This window comes from Lepidochelys kempii, chromosome 5 (genome assembly GCF_965140285.1).
Source record: "Lepidochelys kempii isolate rLepKem1 chromosome 5, rLepKem1.hap1, whole genome shotgun sequence".
NCBI lineage: Eukaryota > Metazoa > Chordata > Testudines > Cheloniidae > Lepidochelys > Lepidochelys kempii.
Window position 1 is genome coordinate 69,227,742 of NC_136384.1, and position 17,248 is coordinate 69,244,989.

The 17,248-nt window shown below is 45.5% G+C and overlaps 1 protein-coding gene across 19 annotated transcripts in view; it reads left to right on the top strand.

Annotated features, from left to right (window-relative positions):
* The window catches only part of FER (FER tyrosine kinase), a 432,887-nt gene that overhangs the window by 25,056 nt on the left and 390,583 nt on the right, over nt 1-17,248 (top strand). For 18 of the 19 annotated variants that reach the window (XR_013635792.1, XM_073344641.2, XM_078852827.1 and 15 more), the window contains one exon: nt 10,439-10,564. The exons of the other annotated variant lie outside the window; for it this stretch is intronic. The gene's annotated coding sequence lies outside the window, so the exon portion shown is untranslated. The remainder of the gene's footprint in view (nt 1-10,438; nt 10,565-17,248) is intronic. 19 annotated transcript variants of the gene reach the window in all.

The following is a 17,248-nucleotide window of genomic DNA, read 5'->3' on the forward strand; positions in this document are numbered from 1 at the left end:
AAACTTTTGTATTGGTGACCCCTTTCACATAGCAAACTTCTGAGGGTTTGTCTACGCTGGCAAGTTTGTGCGCAGTAAAGCAGCTTTGAGCGCAGTAACTCCTGAGGTGTACACACGGCCAAGCCACTTAGTGCGCAGAAACTGTGCAGTTGCAGCGCTGTAAAAAAACCACCTCAACGAGAGGTGTGGAGCTTTCTGCGCTGTGGGTACAGCACTGCGGTGCCATTGTAGACACCGTGGTGATTACAGCGCGGTGATTGGCCTACAGCAAGTGTCCCACAATGCCTGTTCTCACCTCTCTGGTCAACAGTTTGAACTCTACTGCCCTGCCCTCAGGTGACCAACAGTCAGCCCCACCCCATACATTCCTTTGCAAATTTGAAAGTCCCCTTCCTGTTGGCTCAGTGATGCGTGCAGTGGTTTCAGCGCATCTTTCCAGGTGGCCATGCTTGCTCCATGCACCCAGTGATCGCCCGCTTGAGAAATGCCGAGCTGCTGGACCTCATCGGTATTTGGGGAGAGGAGACAGTGCAGTCACAGCTGCTCTCCAGCAGTCGGAATTATACCACCTATGGACAGATTTCTAGATGGATAATAGAAAAGGGCCATGACTGGGACACATTGCAGTGCAGGGTCAAAGTGAAGGAGCTGGGGAACGCCTACCACAAGGCATGGGAGGCATACCGCCGCTCTGGTGTTGCGCCCAAGAGCTGCCGGTTTTACAAAGAGCTGGACGTGATACTTAGTGGTGACCCCACCTCCACTGCGAAGTCCCCTGTGGATACTTCGTTGGCTTCATTGCCAGTCGAGAGTGGACTGAGCCAGGAGGAGGCAATCTTGGATGAAGAGGGGGAGGGTGAACCAGAGGCAGAGGATGACTCGGAGGCCAGAGATGCATGCAGTCAGGAGCTCTTTTCTACCCTGGAGGAGCCTAGCCAGTCATAGCAGGTGGATCTAGGCAAAGCACAAACAGGAGAGGAGGCCCTTGGTAAGAAGATCTGATTTTGTGAATTGTTGAAGTGAGTTGGTGGTGGCAGGAGGGTTGCAGAAAGCAGGCTTCGCTCCCAACTCATGCCTAGTTTGAGCGGCGGAACAGGCTGTTGATACTCTCTCACTTCACAGGAATCTCCCTCAGACATCTCCAGGAAATTCTTGTTGAGATACTTGGTGATCTGCTCCTGCAGGTTCCTCGGCAGAGCTGCTTTGTTTCTTGCCCCATGAACGGTAACTTTCCCACGGCCCTGTCACGGGGGGCGGGGACTGTAGCTGCATAGGGGCCAAGGTGGAAGCCGCAGGCTTAGAGAAAACCCTCCCTTGATTCCCTGCTCACCCTCAGCAGCGAGATACCTTCCAAAATGATCACCTCCTGTGGAAAGTGTGGGGACAGGAATCATTATCAGCCCCCCTACCCCACACAGTGGGAGCAGTGATTTACCCTGCCACTGCGGCTACTTACCATTTTGGGGGTCTTGTGGCTTATGTGTGCATGCCCAGAGTCAGCCAGTTAGCGTCAGGTGTGTGAGTGCTGGCTGTGTTTTAAAGCACTGAAACAGGGTTGTGTTGCAAATAATACTGCATCTGTAAAATGTTGCATTTAAACTTCACAGAGATGACCTGGGGAGCATCGCCTCCCTCTTTATTGGTGGCAGAATAGTTACGAAGAATTAGAAAGTGTCCAAGACAAACTAAGGAGGACTTTATGCATGAGGTTATGAAGCAGCCGCTTTCGCAAAACTCTTTCCCATGTGCCTCCCACACCCCGCCAACGCACTCTTATCAACCTCCTGGCTCCACACACTATCTTCAGCATTCCACTTCTCCCTCTTCAAAGTCCAGCAATGTGGACTCCCAATACCCACTGCACTCACCCATCCATCTGCACTTTGGCCCTGCTGAAGTACAGCACCCACTGCATCGTATTTCAAAGGAGAAGGTTGGGGATGACCCCTTGACATACACAAATCTGTAGCTGTCCTGGGACCCTTCCTCCTCTTGAGACTCTCTATTCCCCCCCCGCCATCCTCCTCCTCTCCTGATGAATTTTTTTGTTTGACTCTCTCCTCTGGTTGTTGTCTTTCAATAAAAAAGAGTGTGTGTGTGTGTTTGAAGGCAATCTTTATTCTATTACGTAAAGCAAAAAGAGCATTGGAAAGCAACTTACATAGAATCATAGAATATCAGGTTTGGAAGGGACCTCAGGAGGTCATCTAGTCCAACCCCCTGCCCAAAGCAGGACCAATCCCAAACGAAATCATCCCAGCCAGGGCTTTGTCAAGCCTGACCTTAAAAACTTCTAAGGAAGGAGATTCCACCACCTCCCTAGGTAATGCATTCCAGTGTTTCACCACCCCCCTAGTGGAAAAGTTTTTTCTAATATCCAACCTAAACCTCCCCCACGGCAACTTGAGATCATTACTCCTTGTTCTGTCATCTGCTACTACTGAGAACAGTCTAGATCCATCCTATTTGGAACCCCCTTTCAGGTAGTTGAAAGCAGTTATCAAATCCCCCCTCATTCTTCTCTTCCGTAGACGAAACAATCCCAGTTCCCTCAGCCTCTCCTCATAAGTCATGTGTTCCAGTCCCCTAATCATTTTTGTTGCCCTCCGCTGGACGTTTCCCAATTTTTCCGCATCCTTCTTTTAGTGTGGGGCCCAAAACTGGGCACACTCCTCCAGATGAGGCCTCACCAATGTCGAATAGACGGGAACAATCACGTCCCTCGATCTGCTGGCAATGCCCCTACTTATACATCCCAAAATGCCATTGGTCGTCTTAGCAACAAGGGCACACTGTTTACTCATATCCAGCTTCTCTTCCACTGTAACCCCTAGGTCCTTTTCTGCAGAACTGCTGCCTAGCCATTCGGTCCCTAGTCTGTAGCGGTGCATTGGATTCTTCCGTCCTAAGTGCAGGACTCTGCACTTGTCCTTGTTGAACCTCATAGGTTTCTTTTGGCCCAATCCTCTAATTTGTCTAGGTCCCTCTGTATCCTATCCCTACCCTCCAGCGTATCTACCTCTCCTCCCAGTTTAGCGTCACCTGCAAACTTGCTGAGGTTGCAGTCCATGCCATTCTCCAGATCATTTATGAAGATATTGAACAAAACTGGCCCGAAGACCGACCGTTGGGGCACTCCACTTGATACCGGCTGCCAACTAGACATGGAGCCATTGATCGCTACCTGTTGAGCCCGACAATCTAGCCAGCTTTCTATCCACCTTTATAGTGTATTCATCCAGCCCATACTTATTTAACTGGCTGGCAATAATATGTGGGAGACAGTGTCAAAAGCTTTGCTAAAGGCAAGGAACAACACGTCCACTGCTTTCCCTTCATCCACAGAGTCAGTTATCTCGTCATAGAAGGCAATTAGATTAGTCAGGCATGACTTGCTGTAGGTGGATCCATGCTGACTGTTCCTGATCATTTTCCTCTCCTCTAAGTGCTTCAGAATTGATTCCTTGAGGACCTGCTCTGTGATTTTTCCAGGGACTGAGGTGAGGCTGACTGGCCTGTAGTTCCCAGGATCCTCCTCCTTCCCTTTTTTAAAGATGGGCACTACATTAGCCTTTTTCCAGTCGTCCGGAACCTCCCCCGATCACCGTGAGTTTTCAAAGATAAAGGCCAATGGCTCTGCAATCACATCCGCCAACTCCTTTAGCAGTCTCGGATGCAGCGCATGCGGCCCCATGGACTTATGCTCGTCCAGCTTTTCTAAATAGTCCCGAACCACTTCTTTCTCCACAGAGGGCTGGTTACCTCCTCCCCATGCTGTGCTTCCCAGTGCAGCAGTCTGGGAGCTGACCTTGTTCGTGAAGACAGAGACAAAAAAAGCATTGAGTACATTAGCTTTTTCCACATCCTCTGTCACTAGGTTGCCTCCCTCATTCAATAAGGGGCCCACACTTTCCTTGACTTTCTTCTTGTTGCTAACATACCTGAAGAAACTGTTCTTGTTACTCTTAATATCTCTTGATAGCTGCAACTCCAGGTGTGATTTGGCCTTCCTGATTTCACTCCTGCATGCCCAAGCAATATTTTTATACTCTTCCCTTGTCATTTGTCCAATCTTCCACTTTTTGTAAGCTGCTTTTTTGTATTTAAGATCAGCAAGGATTTCACTGTTAAGCCAAGCTGGTTGCCTGCCATATTTACTATTCTTTCTACACATCGGAATGCTTTGTCCCTGTAACCTCAATAAGGATTCTTTAAAATACAGCCAGCACTCCTGAACTCCTTTCACCCTCATGTTATTCTCCCAGGGGATCCTGCCCATCAGTTCCCTGACAGAGTCAAACTCTGCTTTTCTGAAGTCCAGGGTCCGTATTCCGCTGCTCTCCTTCCTTCCCTGTGTCAGGATCTTGAACTCGACCATCTCATGGTCACTGCCTCCAGGTTCCCATCCACTTTTGCTTCCCCTACTAATTCTTCCCGGTTTGTGAGCAGCAGGTCAAGAAGAGCTCTGCCCCTAGTTGGTTCCTCCAGCACTTGCACCAGGAAATTGTCCCCTACCCTTTCCAAAAACTTCCTGGATTGTCTGTGCACTGCTGTTTTGCTCTCCCAGCAGATATCAGGGTGATTGAAGTCTCCCATAAGAACCAGAGCCTGCAATCTAGTAACTTCCGTGAGTTGCCGGAAGAAAGCCTCGTCCGCCTCATCCCCTGATCCGGTGGTCTATAGCAGACTCCCAAGACATCACCCTTGTTGCTCGCGCTTCTATACTTAATCCGGAGACACTCAGGTTTTTCTGCAGTTTCATACTTGAGCTCAGAGCAGTCATACGGCTCTCTTACATACAGTGCAACTCCCCCACCTTTTCTGCCCTGCCTGTCCTTCCTGAACAGTTTATATCCATCCATGACAGTACTCCAGTCATGTGAGTTATCCCGCCAAGTCTCTGTTATTCCAATCACATCATAATTCCTTGACTTTGCCAGGACCTCCAGTTCTCCCTGCTTGTTTCCCAGGCTTCTTGCATTTGTGTATAGGCACTTGAGATAATTTGCTGTTTGTCCTACTGTCTTAGTATGAGGCAGGAGCCTTCCCCTTTTGCGTTCTCCTGCTCGTGCTTCCTCCTGGTATCCCACTTCCCCACTTACTTCAGGGCTTTGGTCTCAATCCCCCAGTGAACCTAGTTTAAAGGCCTCCTCACTAGGTTAGCCAGCCTGCTTGCGAACATGCTCTTCCCTCTCTTCGTTAGGTGGAGCCTGTCTCTGCCTAGCACTCCTCCTTCTTGGAACACCATCCCATGGTCAAAGAATCCAAAGCTTTCTCTTCGGCACCACCTTCATAGCCATTCGTTGACTTCCACGATTCGACAGTCTCTACCCAGGCCTTTTCCTTGCACGGGGAGGATGGACAAAAACACCACTTGCGCCTCAAACTCCTTTCAGAGTAACAGCCATGTTAGTCTGTATTCGCAAAAAGAAAAGGAGTACTTGTGGCATCTTAGAGACGAACCAATTTATTTGAGCATAAGCTTTCATGATAAATTGGTTAGTCTCTAAGGTGCCACAAGTACTCCTTTTCTTGCAACTCCTTTATCCTTCTTCTCAGAGCCACGTGTTTGACTGTATTCAAACAAGCAATCAAGCACATGGTCAAACTGTCAATCTGTCCCCACAACAGACACTCAGATACTCACCAACACAGCCTCCCTAATGCAGCCCTTGTCACGGTTCCTCCCCCACTCTGAACTCTAGGGTACAGATGTGGGGACCTGCATGAAAACCCTCCTAAGCTTATCTTTACCAGCTTAGGTCAAAACTTCCCCAAGGTACAAAATATTACCCCCGTTATCCTTGGACTGGCCGCTACCACCACCAAACTAATACTGGTTACTGGGGAAGAGCTGTTTGGATGCGTCCTTCCCCCCAAAATACTTCCCAAAACCTTGCACCCCACTTCCTGGACAAGGTTTGGTAAAAAGCCTCACCAATTTGCCTAGGTGACTACAGACCCAGACCCTTGGATCTTAAGAACAATGAACAATCCTCCCAACACTTGCACTCCCCCTTTCCTGGGAAATGTTGGATAAAAAGCCTCACCAATTTGCATAGGTGACCACAGACCCAAACCCTTGGATCTGAGAACAATGAAAAAGCATTCAGTGTTTTACAAGAAGACTTTTAATAAAATATAGAAGTAAATAGAAATAAAGAAATCCCCCCTGTAAAATCAGGATGGTAGATATCTTACAGGGTAATTAGATTCAAAAACATAGAGAACCCCTCTAGGCAAAACCTTAAGTTACAAAAAAGATACACAGACAGAAATAGTTATTCTATTCAGCACAATTCTTTTCTCAGCCATTTAAAGAAATCATAATCTAACACATACCTAGCTAGATTACTTACTAAAAGTTCTAAGACTCCATTCCTGTTCTGTCCCTGGCCAAGACGACTACAGATAGACACAGACCCTTTGTTTCTCTCCCTCCTCCCAGCTTTTGAAAGTATCTTGTCTCCTCATTGGTCATTTTGGTCAGGTGCCAGCGAGGTTACCTTTAGCTTCTTAACCCTTTACAGGTGAGAGGAGCTTTCCCCTGGCCAGGAGGGATTTCAAAGGGGTTTACCCTTCCCTTTATATTTATGACAGCCCTCAAAGAGATCCCGGGCAAACTCCCTCTGTTAGCCTCTCTGCTGTTTGCAGCTCAGCTGGTTCGCAGCTGCCTTGCTTTTTATAACAGTCAGGCCCATTCAAGGCTCACCTGGAACAAAGCACTCCCAATTCACACTTTTCAAACAACCAATCAAGCACACGGACAAACTGTCCCCACAACAGACACTCAGATACTCGCCTACACAGCATCCCTAGTGCAGCCCTAATGCATGGTCAAGCACAAGGTCAAACATACAGCTATGTTAAGGCCCCTTCTTACATCTTGTGCACCAATCACCTCCTAGCATTACAAGCACTGAAATCCTGAGCATAGCAACAAATATTAGTAGCTTTCAGCTTCAAATTGCTGCCTCAAAGCATCCCTGATCCTTATGGCCCCACGCTGAGCCCCGCTAATAGCCCTAGTCTCCGGCTGTTCAAACTCAGCCTCCAGGCGCTGAGCGTCTGTGGTCCAGCCATGAGTGAACCTTTCACCCTTCCCTTCACAAATATTATGGAGCACACAGCAGCTATAAGCATAGGAGTATTGTCATCGGCCATGTCTATCTTCCCATACAGGCATCGCCTGCGGACTTTTAAACATCTGAATGCACACTCCACAGTCATTCTGCACTTGCTCAGCCTATTGTTGAACCGCTCCTTGCTGCTGTCAAGTTGCCCTGTGTTTGGCTTCATGAGCCACGGCATTAAGGGGTAGGCAGGGTATCTCAGGATCACAGTGAGCATTTTGACTTCCCCCATGGTGATCTTCTGGTCTGGGAAGAAAGTCCCTGCTTGCAGCTTCTTGAACAGGCCAGTGTTCCTGAAAGATCCGTGCATCATGCACCTTTCTGGACCAGCTTGTGTTAATGTCTGTGAAATGCCCACGGTGATCCACAAACACCTGGAGAACCATTGAGAAATACCCCTTGTAATGAATGTACTCTCTGGCTAGGTGGTCTGGTGCCAGAATTAGAATGTGTGCGCCATCTATCGCCCCTCCACAGTTAGGGAAGCCCATTTGTGCAAAGCCATCCACAATCTCATGCATGTTGCTCAGAGTCACGGTGTTTCAGAGCAGGATGTGATTAACGGTCCTGCACACTTGCCTCAACACGACTCCAACGGTCAATTTTCCCACTCCGAACTCGTTAGCAACTGATAAGGAGCAGTCTGGAGTAGCCAGCTTCCACGGTGCAATCGCCATGCGCTTCTCCAGCGCTTCTTCACAGCTCTCATTCTTGTGTCCTTGTGCCGCAGGGCTGGTGCGAGCTCATCACATGGTCCCATGAATGTGGCTTTCCTCATGCGCAAGTTCTGCAGCCACTGCTAGTCATCCCAGACATGTGTCATGATGTGATCCCACCACTCAGTGATTGTTTCCCAAGCCCAAAAGTGGCATTCCACTGTGGTCTGCACCTCTGTGAATGCCACAAGAAATCTCCTGTCATAGCTACTACGTGTGGTGAGATCCGTGTCGCACTCCTCTTGCCTTTGTTTAAGGAATAACTCCACTGCGACTCGTGATGTGCTGGTCAGTGCAAACAGCGTTCTTGTCAACAGCTTGGGATCCATTCCTGCAGCCAGAAAGGGGCAGGGCAGGGCGCACAGTAAACGAACAGTTGAAAGATGGTGCCAAATGTGGATGGAAGCGCAGGGGTTGCTGGGATGCGAAACAATGCATCACAGGCATTGGGACAGGACCCAGGATGCCCTGCAGTGCCTTCCGCCTTCCCACAAGTCTTTGGAGCAGAAGAGAAAGAGGTGCTCTGTGGGATAGCAACCCATAGTGCACCGTTCCAAATAGCGCTGCAAGTGTGAACATGCTATTGCGCAAGCAGCTGTCAGTGTGAACACACAACAGCGGTTTTCCTTCGGCATTCTCTGAGTGGCGCTGTAACTGCCTGCGCTGTAACTTTGCCAGTGTAGATGTGCCCTGAGTGCAACACCCACCGCTTATAAATTAAAAACACCTTTTTATATATTTAACACCATTATAAATGCTGGAGGCAAAGTGGGGTTTGGGGTGGAGGCTGACAGCTCGTGACCTCCCCCATGCAATAATTTGCGACCCCCAGCTTGAGAACCCCTGTTTTAAAGTGCACGGACAAGTTGCCAGAAGAGGGGAAACAAGTTTTGGGCTGTGGGAAAGGTGGTGGTCAGGACCTAATTTTAGGCCACATTAGGTGTTGTGGATTATGCTGCCAGAGCGATGACTTTCTTCCCTAAGCCTCGTGCTCACAAGGATGAAGAGAGACTCCAAGGGTGAGGAGAGACTCCACATATTAGATGTTAGGAAGGTGTTAACATTTTACTTGGACAGGACTAAACTATTTAGACCCTCTTTGCAGTTGTTCTTAGCAATTGCAGACAAAATTAAGGGCCTTTCCCGTTTCTTTTCAAAGAATCTTATTGTGGATTTCCTCCTGTATACATTTGTGCTATGGCATGCCTAATATAACTACACTGAATAGGATGCTAGCATGGTCAATCAGATTGCAGGCAGCCTCTACAGCCTTTCTAGCCCATGTGACTATTCTGGACATTCGTGGAACCACAGTTTGATATTCAGTACATATGCCATCCCAACAGTCTAGAGGTGATGCCAGTTTTGGACATCTAGTCCTTCAGTCGTTATTCAGATAGACTCCGATCAAACTGCTTGTGAGACCCCTGCAGTGGAATGGACATGTGCTACACATTGACCCTCCTTCCCCTCTATATTGGAGTCTATCCAGTAAGAAGGAACTGAGTAGAGGAGGGGCGGCTCTGCTCTTTATACCATTGCACAGCAGCATGAGGCAGCAGCACTGTGGGTCCCTGATCTTTGGTGCTTCTGTAATGCAAATATTGGATGATGGTAATTAATGGCTAAACTAGAACTAGCAATAGGAAATGCACTTAGGCTGGGATTGCCAAGGAGACTTGGGAGCTGGGTACATAAGAACCTTAGGCTCCTTTGAAAATCCTAGTCTAGATTTATCTTTGTTTTGGTATAATTGTGAAAGTATGTAATATATATTTGACACACGCCGTTTGAATATGTCTGTCCCATGCAGTTTGTAAACACACTCAAAATTATACAAATCTATATACATAATTTTTTGTCAATTACTGTGGTGTGTGTATGCTAAATAAGTGGTCTGTCTTTAGTAGAGTGGCAAATTCTAAGACCCTATGTAGGAATGCAGGGCTCTTCTGCTGAATGCTAAAACTCTGTTCAGGGTAATTTCTGGAGATTCATGTTGGTGAATTGGCTTATCAGGAAATGAAGGAGGTGGAATGCTGTCTCTTAGCAGAGGGCATTAGGAGAGAGGAGGTTATGGAGGGAAACTCCAATCTTGAGAAGGAAATTTAGCCTTCAGTGTTTGTGTTACAGTGTATGAGTTACTGTAAAGCCAGAGCAGCATGGAAGTGTGTGTATATATATATATACATCCTGTGTATATTGTTGAGGATGGGGTAAGGAGTTGCTCTTTGCACACTTCTATTGTAAATTAATGAATGTAAATGCCCCCCAAAAATGTAAATAAGCTTCTCTACTTCCAGTAAATTCAGACAGTCTAGCTATTTTAACCATTCTGTGACATTATATATATAAATATAAAAGCAAAACTGTTTTCTTCATTTGGAGTTCTGTATAGAAACCGGTGGCAGAATATGGGTCCTGGTCATTACAAAAATCTTTGCTCCTTCTATTTCCTCCAAGCCCTTTATCAGTTGAAGACATGAAACAATCTGAAAATGTAAAGGATCTGGTTGAAGTTTAAATTATTCTAAAGGACTAAAGAGGGCAGTAAAATAGATGAAAAAATAAATGTCTGTTTTTACACAGAGTTCCTTGGGAATTTAAAGAACATTTTAAAAAAAAAAGAGAGGTGGAAAAAAGGAACAGTTAGAAGATTTGAACACTGGACCAGAGGATTAAGGATATCTTCGTAGAACATCAAAGCTTAAAAAGGTATGTGAACTTTTACCTTCTGCTAGTAAGCCTGAGCTGAAAGTCAGCGGGTCACTTTACTCTTAGTCATCGTAAAATTTGTCATCTCATAATTTTCCACCATTCCAGTTTATGGTTGTCAAGGTTCTTTCCCCACTCTGAACTCTAGGGTACAGATGTGGGGACCTGCATGAAAAAAACACCTAAGCTTACTTTTACCAGCTTAAGTTAAAAATTCCCCAAGGTACAAACTATTTATTTTACCCTTTGCCCTTGGACTTCCACTGCCACCACCAAACGTTTATCTGGGTTTATTTATTAGGAAAGCTTTGTTTGGAAACATCTTTCCCCCCAAAATCCTCCCAATCCTTGCACCCCGCTTGCACAGGTGACCACAGACCCAAACCCTTGGATCTTAAGAACAATGAAAAAGCATTCAGTTTCTGAAAAGAAGGATTTTAATAGAAGAAAAAGTAAAAAAGAATCAGCTCTGTAAACTCAAGATGGTAAGTACCTTACGGGGTAATTAGATTCAAACCATAGAGAATCCCACTAGGCAAAACCTTAAGTTACAAAAAGACACACAGACAGGAATATCCATTCTATTCAGCACAGCTTAATTTCTCAGCCATTTAAAGAAATCATAATCTAACACACATCTAGCTAGATTACTTACTAAATTCTAAGACTCCATTCCTATTCTGTCCCCAGCAAAAGCATCACACAGACAGACTCTTTGTTTTTCCCTCCCCCAGCTTTTGAAAGTATCTTGTCTCCTCATTGGTCGTTTTGGTCAGGTGCCAGCGATATTATCCTAGCTTCTTAACCCTTTACAGGTAAGAGGACTTTTCCTCTGGCCAGGAGGGATTTTAACGGGGTTTACCCTTCCCTTTATATTTATGACAATGGTACAATGTAGTACTTTTCTAAAAAGAAACATATGGGATTCTTTTTTGTCCATCTCCCAAGTGGAAGGAATTTCTTGTTTTATTTTGTTTTTAGAATGTTTGTATTACAGTGGCTCCTAGAGGGCCTAGGCTGACCAGGTGTTCAGTTTTTGACTGGAACAACTGGTCGAAAAGGGACCCTGCTGGCTCCGGTCAGCACTACTGAGTGGGCCATTAAAAGTCCGGTTGGTGGTGCTGAGGCACTAAGGCAGGCTCGTCCCTACTTGTCCTTGCTGGTTCACCGCTGCGCCCCGGAAGCGGCCAGCAGGTCCGGCTCCAAGGCGGGCGGGGCACGGAGCTCTGCCCTCTGTCCCTGTCCTGAGCACCGGCTCCATACTCCCGGCCAATGGGAACTGGGTGGGGCGGTGCCTGCGGGCAAGAGCGGAGTGTGGAGCCTCCTGGCCTCACTGCTTAGGAGCTGGACCTGCTGGTTGCTTCTGGGGTGCATGCAGCCAGGACAGGCAGGGAGCCTACCTTAACCTTGCTGTGCTGCTGACTGGGAACCTGAGGTAAGCCTACCACAACCTCCCCCCAGCCCACCCCCAACTGGAACCCTCTCCTACACTCCAAACCCCTCATTTCTGGTCCCACCCCAGAGCCCGTACACCTTCCTGCACCCCAACTCTCTGCCTCAACCTGCAGCCCCCTCCCGCACTCCTAATCCCTCAGCCCCACCCCCACAGCCTGGACTGCCTCCTACACTCCAAACTCCTCATTCCGAGAGCCAGCACCCAAAACCCTCCCACACTCCTACCCCCGCCCAGTGAAAGTGAGTGAGGGTGGGGGACAGTGAGCCACTAAGGGAGGGGGAGTGTAGTGAGCGGGGGGTCAGGGTCTCAGGGAAGGGGCGGGGCTAGGGTGTTTGATTTTGTGCGACTAGAAAGTTGGCAACTCTTAGAGGGCCCTGAACAGGATCATGGTCCCTTTGTGATAGGCGCTGCACAAATATATAATGTGAAATGGTCCCTGCCCAGAGGAGCTTACTTTTTTAAGATTACAAGTGACATAGGAAAGCTAAGGAAAAAAGGGCACAGTCAAAAGTTAGGCAAATGTTTGTTATTTACAATTGGAATTTTTTTCTGTATAATACAGATAACGTTTTGAATGTGGTTATTGTGGAAAAGCAGAGTTAAAGGAGTGTGTCCTACATTCCAGCAGTTTCATGATCATTCTAAAGTGTTGTGGGTGTGAAGTTCATAGTTGTGGGCCAGATAGTGAGAAAAGTCTCTCTCCCTCCCTCCCTCCCTTACTAGTTTCACGTTTTCGATCATCAGTTACATTGTTTTAGTGGAAAAACAACAAGGAGTCCGGTGGCACCTTAAAGACTAACAGATTTATTTTGGCATAAGCCTTTGTGGGTAAAAAACCCACTTCTTCAAATGTGTGGAGTGAAAATTACAGATACAGGCATAAATATATATTGGCACATGAAGATACGGGAGTTACCTTGCAAGTGGAGAACCAGTGTTGAAGGCCAATTGATTCTGGGTGGATGTGGTCCACTCCAGTAATTGATTAGGAGGTGTCAATACCAAGAGAGGGAAAATTTCTTTTGTAGTGAGCCAGCCACACCTACTTCCTATTCAAGCCCAAATTGATGGTGTTAAGTTTGCAAATGAATTGTAGCTCTGCAGTTTCTCTTTGAAGTCTGTTTTTGAAGTTTTTTTTGTTGAAGAATGGCTATTTTTAAATCTATTGAGTGTCCAGGGAGATTGAAATATTCTCCTACTGGCTTTTGTATGTTAGCATTCCTGATGTTTGATTTGTGTCGATTTATCCTTTTACGTAGAGACTGTCTGGTTTGGCCAATGTATATGGCAGAGGGGCATTGCTGGCTCATGATGGCATATATCACATTAGTAGATGTACGGTGAATGAGCCTCTGATGGTGTCGCTGGTGTGGTTGGGTCCTATGATGGTGTCTCTAAAGTAGATATGGGGACAGAAAAGGTAACAAGGTTTGTTATAGGGATTGGTTCCTGGGTTAGTGTTTCTGTTGTGTGGTGTGTAGTTGCTGGTGAGTATTTGCTTCAGGTTGGGGGGCTGTCTGTTAGCAAGGATTGGCTTGCTTCCCAAGGCCTGTGAGAGTGGGGGATCGTTTTCCAGGATAGGTTGTAGATCGTTGATGATGCGCTGAAGAGGTTTTAGCTGGGGGCTGTACGTGATGGCCAGTGGTGTTCTGTTATTGTCCTTGTTGGAACTGTTCTGTAGTTGGTGACTTCTGGGTACCCGTCTTGCTCTGTCTGTCTGTTTCCTCATTTCCCAGGTGGGTATTGTGGTTTTAAGAATGCTTGATACAGATCTTGTAGGTGTTTGTCTCTATCTGAGGGATTGGAGCAAATGTGGTTGTCTACAGCCAAGCCCTAAGATACAATGGATCGTGTGACGTATCCTGGATGGAAGCTGGAGGCATGTAGGTAAGTATAGTGATCAGTAGATTTTGCCTCAAGTAAATTGTATAGCTCCTGTGGATGGTTGTGAGGATCAGTACCAAAGCCTTGAACTTGAAGCCTAAAGTGCTATCATTTGTATGTGGTGTTGCTGTAAATACTGGGATGTTGTCATGGACATCTCAATTGACAGCTGCAGTCATAAAGCTAACAAGCTATTTTAGTATGCATAAGGAATGGACTGGAGAATAATTAATACTGACACTATTCTATAAATCAGTGAAGTGGCCCCATCTTGAATATTTCATGCAATACTGGCTGGCTGATCTCAGAAAGGTTATTTTAGAACTGGAGTGGGTTTAGAAAAGAGCTATGAGCATGATCAAGGGCATGGAAAAACTCTTATATGAAAAGAGCTTGAAAAGATCAGGATTGTGTATTTTAGAAAGGAGATGAATAAGAAGGGAGTTGATAAAAGTATATAAATAATGAATAGCATAGAGAAGGTAGATTGGGCTTTTCTGTTTTTTCCCTCTCCCACCCCAAACCTAAGAACAAGGGGACTGTAATTGGGTCAGCCATCCTGGTTGGGTATGTGCATGGTCTTTAAGCCAGTCCAGCCCTGGTATGGGGCCACATTCCCAGAGCTTCCTCCCTGGAAACGCTATCTTCCTGTGATCCTCCCCAGGCTCAGTTCCTGCAGACAGCCAGGAGCTCGCTCAATGCTCCACACCAGCAGACTGTCCTTGGCTCCTTCCTAGCAGCCAGCCATGAGCCCAGGGTGGATAAAAATCAATGATTTAAAAAAAAAATTGGATTTTTTTATTGAAATTGGATTTTTTTGGTAAAATGCTTTTTGAGGAAAAAACCAATCTAAAGATAGTTTTAATGAAGCTACATTATAGCTCAAAGATATCTCATCGTGGAATAGGGAATATAAATTCTAATTTTATAGTATGAGACAATATATTCATGTAATGTTTAAGAAAAGTTTTGTAAATGAGTTCCAATAGTTCATGGATTAGGGACCTAATCTTATGGAATTCCAGGGGCTTCTGTATAGATTATTTAGGTTAATCTTTCTGTCTACCTAATGGAACTCAGTGCTCAATCTAGAAGATACCATCAGAGATGTTTAGTTTTGCTGTTCTCAAGCTGTGGGTTTGTGTCTCCAGAGACAACATTTTTGTTAACAGCAAATACATACATAAATAGTATATAGAGGTGAGAAATAAGAGACTCTGTTGTCCCTCTGCAAATGTGTGTACACAGAGTCAATCCCTTACCTCTCTCTAAAAGTGCAAAGTTTCAAAAAGTTGAATGAATAGAAGATTGATTGTTTGTGCCAGAATAGATCTGGACAAGGAGAAGAAGTCTGGAGATAAATGTGAGAGGGAGGGACAGGCAGTAGAAACAAAAGTGAAACTGTTTGAGCAGCATATTCCAGAAGTCTTGAGGTCTTTCTGAGTGTGTACCCTTCATTGATTTGAGATCTACCATACTATTCTCTCACTAGAAGGGAAAACCTATAATGGCAGCAGGCCGTAGATGAGATCCAGTTTGGGTCTCCTCTTTCTCTGAGTTGTGAAGAATATGTATTAAAGTTGTAACAACCAACAAGAATGCACTTTTATGTAGAAATCCATGATTAAATTGAGTCTTCCTGGCTTGTGATTTAAATCATGTTTTAAATCAAATCCACCCTGCATGAGCCTCTCACTCCCCCGGTCCCTGCCAGCAGACTGATCTGTCCGTGGCCCTCCTGCTCTTCCAGGCAGCCAAGCCTGCAGTCCTTTCTTCTCCAGCTCCAGGCTGCAACTAACTGCTGCTCTGTTCTGTAGCTCCTTTTTATAGGGTTCTCCTGGCCCCTGATCGACCGTTCCAGCAGCCCCTTTGGTTGCTTCCTCACAACCACCTCTGCACTGCTCCTTTCCTGGGATGGGTGTGGCAGAACCCTGAGGCCTCCAGCAGGAGGGCCTTGAATATCACAGCGATATTCAGTGCAATTAAAAGGTGGGAAGTTCAAAACTGAGAATAGGATATACTTTTCACCCAATGTGGGATTAAAGTGTGGAACTCATTGCCATGGTAAATAATTGGGGCTAAGAATTTATAAAAATTCATGAATGGATCTGATATCTAGATAGATATAGGGAATATTCAGAGTTGTTATAGCAATGATGACAAACTTTGGAAGGGATATTAAACCTCTTGCTTTAGGTCTGAAGACAATGTCTATTAGAGGATTAGGATGAGATCTATGAGGATGGGCTCAGATTATCCCATATCTTCTTACTGTGGGTTTCTTTCACCTTTCTCTAAAGCATCTGGCATTGGCCACTGTCAGAGACAGAATATCATATTAGATAGCTATTGATATACTGGATCTGAACCAGGGCCCATGTTTGTCTTTCACACCACTATTATGGTTCTCTGTGTCTGGAAACTTCTAAATCATATTTGGGCACTACCAGAATATGTATAACAACCATAAAATGGTGTGCATCCATTAGAGCTTTCTTAGGGCTGGTGGTCTCATCTCTGGGTAAGCACATAGCAATATTTAGGCTTTAAGGTCCTGAATCATGACCAAATTTGAATGTGACTGGATGGGATGGAATTTCCAAGTTAGACATTAATGGAAGAGAATATTCCTGTGTCCATTTGTCATTATTGTCCATTCTTAATCGGATTGTACGTAGCGTAATGCCATCTTTGCCATTTCTCTTTTTTCTCCCAAGGTCAGACAGTTTTTTGTCATCACTTTTTGAGGCAAAGTCTTTTATGATTTCTGATAACCTAAGGACAAATTTTTGTTGAATTTTTTCATATTCTACAATTTGGAATAGAGAGTGCCTTCCGGTCTCAATCTTCCCTCTGTTACATTGGCCATACAGTCATTCCTTTCTGGATTTACACTGTGCTTTATGCCTCTCAATTTCTACCTCTAGTTTGTCACTGGTTCTGCATTTTGTGGGAATATGCGTTTAGTTTTGCAACATTTCACTGTTGTGTGCTACTCTGCTACCATGATAATTCTCCTCGAGCTTGTTGCTGTGTTTTTTTTTTTTTTTAAATTTGTTCTTCCCAATAACTTTTATATTAGTGTTTTAGGTGCTGGTCTAGCACTTGAGCATTTTTTGCTTTTGGGTAGCATTCTTTGCTCCAGTGGTCAGGAAGTTAGAGTTGTTGAGCCCTGGGACCAGAGATCTATATGAGTGGATCAGGCTTTCATTTTGATCTAATTTTTGATTCTCTAGTGCTTTGGAGTAGAGTAGAGTTTGCTGCCCTGGTTGATATGAAACCAGAAATTCAATATTCTTTTCTTTATGTTTATTAGGAGGGGAATTCTGCTCTGCCTTTATTGC